The 6,611-nt window shown below is 27.6% G+C and overlaps 1 long non-coding RNA gene across 1 annotated transcript; it reads right to left on the reverse strand.

Annotated features, from left to right (window-relative positions):
- Window positions 1-392: 392 nt before the first annotated feature.
- On the reverse strand, window positions 393-2,020 carry LOC130511524 (uncharacterized). Its single transcript, XR_008944999.1, has 4 exons — window positions 1,664-2,020; window positions 1,556-1,593; window positions 1,190-1,229; window positions 393-498 (listed from the first exon to the last, which is right to left on the reverse strand). It is a non-coding gene; the product is annotated as an uncharacterized LOC130511524 (long non-coding RNA).
- Window positions 2,021-6,611: the final 4,591 nt, after the last annotated feature.

Here is a 6,611-nt window from a genome sequence, read left to right on the forward strand (position 1 = left end):
ACTACATTTGAAGTCTACGTCATAAATTCTATTAGAAGTGCATTTGTGTATTAATCATCATATATTTTTACTATATAGTTATGTTACAGTGTGTGTTAGTAAATTTTAATGGTTTTGGATGAATTTCAAAAGTTAATGTGTTATAATTATACACTTGAATTTTTTTGCAAAAATTTGTGATTAGTTTTACTCTTAAAATTTCTTGAAATTTTTGTTTAGATTTTCTTCTACTCACATGTGTGTTAGTTATTGTTTTACCTCATGGTGGTTTCACTTGTTTGGTTGATTAGTTCTTGTAAAAAATCAATATCTAACAACAAATTAATACTATCATACAAGTGAAATAAAACTAAAAGTGAATACAATTTTTATTGATTATGCATCCAAAATTATTAAAAATGAATATTTTATTATGAGAAAATATTACAAAGGAATTTATTTGACTGTGTTTGATTTTTCATAATCTTGATGCCTCAAATAAAATCTTGGAAAAAGTACCTGCAAAGTAAGATAAATTTATGAGAAAAAAATAAGATACAAAAATAAATTATATTTTAGTAGACTTTTTATTAAGTCTACTTAAAGTTTATTGTTCAATAGACTTCAGTTGAAGTCTACACTAACGGAAAACTTTCAGACCCAAAATTGTACATTTAGAAATTTGAAATTTTTTTTTTCTGAAGATATTTCAAAAACTAATTTTTTGTCAACCTTGTATCAAAGAAAAAATATAAAATATGAATCTATAAATTTAGTTCAATATAAACACAAAATATATCTATAATGAATAAATGTAAATCTTACATTTTTAGGAAGATGATTTGAAAATTTTGGAAGAGAGTATTTGCAAAATAAAATAATTTTATGAGAAATAAAATAAAATTAAAATAATATTTGAGTGAGTTTTAAATGAAATCTACTTAAAAATCAAGGCTATTAGACTTCAAGTGAAGTCTACCAGCCCTGACTTTTAGATAGACTTCATTTGAAGTCTACCATATAGAAAAAAATAATAAATCTGAAAAATGTATATATTAAAAAATATCAAATAAGTTTAAATCTAAAAGCTTTAGAAAATATAATTTATATGAAAATAGTAATAAACTAAAGACATAGAGTTTGAATATGTAGCTTTATTTTAATATAATTACAGAAAGAAATATTTAAAATCTATAAATGTAATTCTTACATCTTTTGGAGGAGGAGATAACAACCATGGAAGAAAATACCTGCAAAATAAGATAAATATTAAAAAAGCATAAGAAAAAGACTAAAATCATATTTTGGTAGACTTCCAGTGAAGTCTACTTAAAATGTGTGGTTTAGTTAACTTTATAAGCAGACTTCATTTAAAGTCTACACTGTCAGATAATTTTCAGATTTGAAAAAATCTATACATTTTGAAATATGAAAAACAGTTTTAAATCTGAAAATAATTTAAAATAAAATTTATCAGATAAAATAGTATAAAAGTAAATGCACAGAGTTTGATCTATAACTTTATTTGATTATAAACTTATAAATACACATTTAAAATCTATAGATCTAAACTTACATTTTAGAGGAGGAGATGAAAACCATCAATGGTAATACCTGCAAAAAGATATGTGAGAAAGAAATAACATAAAAATACACATTTAAAGTCTATAGATCTAAAACTTACATTTTTAAAGGAGAAGATGAAAACCATGAATCATAATACCTAAAATGACAACATAACTTTGTGAGAAAAACATGAGAGGATTTTAGAGAGAAATGAGAGAGTTTAGAGAGAAGGGAGAGAGTTTTAGAGAGAAGTGAGAGAGTTTTATAAAATTGTGCAGCCATTTTAGAGAGAGATTGTGTAAATTTCATTTATATATGGAGACATAAATGTAACTAGGTTAAAAGATTGCCGACATTGTAGACTTCTTTTGAAGTCTACTAAAATTAAAAATTAAGAGTAGGTTTTATTGTAACGTAGTAGACCTTATTGAATGTCTACAATGATAATTTTATTATTGTTGTTAATTCATTATTGTTTTAATAATTTTAACATAAAATTTACTGAACTTTATTTTTATTTTTTATTTAATAGTTATAGTATGTGATTTCACATTTTATTCTTAAAACTCAATTTAATTTAAAATAATAATTTTTTGTTAACAAAATTTAAAAATATAGACTGAAAACGACGTCTCTGGCATTATAGACTTTATTGTAGATCTACGAAACCCTAAACCACAAATCTCAAACCCTAAATAGTTTGTTTGATAATCAAAAAGTTTCCTTTACTGTATCAAATATCAAAATTACACAAAATATAAACTACAAAAAATTAATAAGCAGATTTAAGTCAATAAAACAAAAAAAATCAAAATCTAAAGTCTAACCCTAAAAATTTACCACTAAGAGACATAACATGTTACAATTTTTTGTTTCTAAACTATGAACATGGTTTAACATATGGTTACCAATTTAGTATATATTCCTTAAAATTGTTCAGTTATATACAATATTAATATAGTTACTTCATATTATCTATTATATTGATGATTAGTTCAAATCTATCACAATAATTATTTTTATGCAATTTTAAAATTAAATTAGTAGATTAAATTTTGGTGTAGACTACACATCAAGTCTACAATTTAGACTTCGCTGGAGGTCTAAAAATATGTAGACTTCAGTCTTCTACATGTAGACTTCCAAAAGGATAGAAACGTAAATACAACCCCGTTTTTTTGTTTAGTCATAAAGACTAAATAGTATTTTCATCAGCCCTTTAGGTTGGTTCTGCATTTGACTGAAATTGGGGTACACCAATGTATTTGACTTCAATATTTAGGTTAGTTTTAGCAATTCTCCCTTATAATACACTCATGAATTCTACATAACCCAAAAAGAAAAAGACAAACAAGGATTTGTTTGTATTTCATCGACAATGAAAATAGTTATCTTCAGCGTTTCTTCGACCAATAATTCATTCTTCCATTGTTCATCGATTTGCCAATATTTTAATTGCGTTGGTGTGCGTCTAATATAGAATTATAGATGGATATTGGGTAGAGTTATTGGAGAAGAAAGGAACACTGAGACAGGATCTGCGGACATTCACCGTTTGAGGGGAAGCCGACCATTGATGCGCACCAATGCAATTGTTCTCTCCTTCTTTCTAGAGGAATTTTGTTTCTTTTTGGTTTTGTCAAATCATATCTCCCAAAATAAAATGGAATAAGTAATAACATAAGCAAAAAATAATAATAATAATAATATATAATGGTTTTATCGGATTAATCATGCATGTAAGTATAATAACAGTAGACAATCACAACCCCAACAGCTTAATTATTGCAATTAAATTTGAGTTTTCTCTAGGGTCCTCGCACTTGATTAGCAATTTTTATTAATTGTCGAATTCCTATATGTGTTTTTTAACTTTGTATCCCTTTTATATTAGTATGATTAAGAGATCTATGATGAGGACAGCCATTTGTGAAAGTGTATACGCTAAAACAGATGTAAAAACTAGCAAAAATGTGGGATAACAGCTCATTTTAGCACAAAATCATACACTTAAAAATTTATGGTATTAGTATCGTTTTAGGCAATTAAAAATACAAATATTTTCTATCAGTATTTTTATCATTTCTTTTCTTGTATTTTATACAATTTAAATATTAAAATCGATTGTACCCTTGGTTTAGATTTCTAAATTATTTTAAGAATCAATCTGTTGAGATAAGTCATTATTGAATACTAAATAAAAAAAGAAACAATTTGATATTGTGTATGCCTTTTGTTTTTGTTTCTTTTGTAAAACTGTTCACTATAGTGATATATATGTCCTCTTAAAACTAAACGTTGGGGTAAAAGTACTCGTGTTTTGAAAACCCTATTTGGATCCGTAGTTGAACCGATAAATCCGATAACCCAAAATATATTTGGTTTGAATTTTGTGAAAAAATCAAAATTTAAAAACCCAATAAAACACGTAAAAACTCACTAAAACCCGGAACTCAGTTACCAGTTAAACTAATATATAACTTTTATTTATTATTTTAATAGTTTTTATTTGAAGAATATAAACTGAACGATGGTAGAGAAATCAAAATTAGTTGATTTGATTTAGTGTTAGTTTATTTTTGTTATCGATAGTTTGTTAATGATGTTTTACTTTTGATTTATTTTAGATTTGAAGTTTAATTTTATTATTCACATTAGATAATTAAATATTAATGAATTTGTTAAATTTCATAACTCTTAGCATGTTATAAAATTTATTTAGATAGTCTAAACTATTTTTCGATATTTGTATGTCAAATGAAATAAAATATAAAAAATTAAAGTTAAGTATTTTCTAAATATCCAAACTGTTATTCTATTTTTTATAAAAACATTTAGAAAATACTTAATATATTCATTTATCTATATGATAAAACTACTTCATTTATTAACTTACTGTTGATTTGTAGTTGACCTGATGACCCAATGATTCAGAGCGCCATCCATTTAACGTCGGATCAGATTTAAAAACATTGGGTAAAAGTAAATAATATTTTATTTTAAACTTTGATTTAATATATTTATTTATCTATAAATGAGTATCTAATCCTTGAATTTATCTTGTTTTCAAGGTCCAAAGTGATTAAAATAAATATATTAAACTTTGATTTAATATATTTATTTATCTATAAATGAGTATCTAATCCTTGAATTTATCTTGTTTTCAAGGTCCAAAGTGATTAAAATGGCCTTCTGTTTTTTTTTCTGGGAGAAAAGGTGTTTAAGATAAGAAATTTTGCATTTTGTTTGGGATGAGAGCAGATCTCCAGAAAGGAGTGGCATTATCTTTGTGTGATGATGTATCTGCACCTCAGATGCTTTATTATCATTTTTTCCAAATACGTACTTTATGTTTCTTTTTCTATTTAAATAATTCTGTTTCACTCATATTAGATATAATAAATTCCAATTATTCCATACAGCCAATTTATTACGATGGAGTATCTTTTTTTATGTCATACTGGCTAAAACTTACTGTTTTTGGTGCTTGGTTTTCTTTTGCATGATAATAATATTTATACTCTTCAACCTAGCTAGCCCTAATCTCAATAGGTAGTCATTTAATCTCTACTTAACCTAGTTTTTCTTACTAATACATTTTAAGCTAGTCGTGTGGAGCTAACCCGTTTTTTTTAGGCTAACCCGTTGTTTTAAGCATATAACCCATAGATACGAAGTACGTATACTTGCATGATTTTAAAATGGTAAATTAGTAATTCAAAACCCCTATAACACAACGGAGACAATATCTATAATTAATTTGTTAATAATCAAACCAGATCTGTAACTAAAAGTAAAGAATTAAAAAATTTATCATTTGTTTTGTTTTAGAGAATTTTATCATTTTATCATTTCTAAAATAGAGTGAAATAGAATGAAATATGAAATTGTGTTGTTAGAGTAATTTTACTCTATTTTTTCTTCTATTCCATTTGAAAAAATGAAATTTTACATCAGATATGCTCCTAGTCTAAAAGATTACATCAACAAATTATCATATCAAGCATTGTCTTTTTTTTTATTGGCCATAGTTCCACATTAAAGTACGTGACTTTAGATTTGAATATGGCATATATATGAACAAACTTTATTTACATCATTAAATGGTATTGCATTGCCTCCGTTGTGATCAATGTATAATTAGACATACAATTTTGGTTAAGGATCAAAAGTTCGAATTCTTACGGTTTAAAGGAAAAATGAAATCAAACGGTAAACAGAAAAGTTCCAGTTAATAATTGTAAGTTAATTACACCCCAAGAAAATTGTAAGTTGAACAAAGAATAAGGGCCTACATATATATCTGAATGAAATAATTACTTTGCGACTAATATACATTCGTAGTTGACTTGCTCATATATTTTTGCGGGTTGAAGTCTGTTTTTTAGTTTCCACTCCAGGTTGAACAAAATAAATCACTCCATAATCTCTCTCTCTCTCTCATCCCATCCCATCCCATCACAATCTCCATCTTCATCTCCATCCTTGTGTCTTCTTGTATAAAGATAATCCCACAAGCCAAAAGAGTAAAAAATTATTCCCTTCTCTCTTCACCATGACTGATCCTTATTCCAATTTATTCACAGGCTGGTTCAAGCCCAACCCGTTTCACAATTATCTTAATTCATCCACTAACCTTCCTCCTCCTTCTCCATTCTTCTTGATACCTTACTCCGGAGACCTCCGCCGTCCACCACCAACTCCTCCTCCTTCCCCTCCTCTCCGTGAAGCCCTCCCTCTCCTCAGCCTTAGCCCCGCCAACAAACAGCAAAACCACCATGACCTAATTCAAGAACCGCCTTCGACCTCCATGGATGTTGACTACGGTCATCATCACCAACAAGATGATCATAATCTCGATGACGATGACCATGACGTCACCGTTTCTCTACGGATAGGCCTTCCAAGCCCTAGTACTCGAGATATGACCTCTTTGCTCATGATGTCTTCTTCCTCCTCTTCCTCTAGGACTACTCATCATCATGAGGACATGAACGATAAGAAAGATCTCGACAACGACCACCATCACGGAGGAGCCGGAGGAGGAGAAGATGACGACGAAGATT

Source organism: Raphanus sativus, chromosome 4 (genome assembly GCF_000801105.2).
Source record: "Raphanus sativus cultivar WK10039 chromosome 4, ASM80110v3, whole genome shotgun sequence".
Lineage (NCBI taxonomy): Eukaryota > Viridiplantae > Streptophyta > Magnoliopsida > Brassicales > Brassicaceae > Raphanus > Raphanus sativus.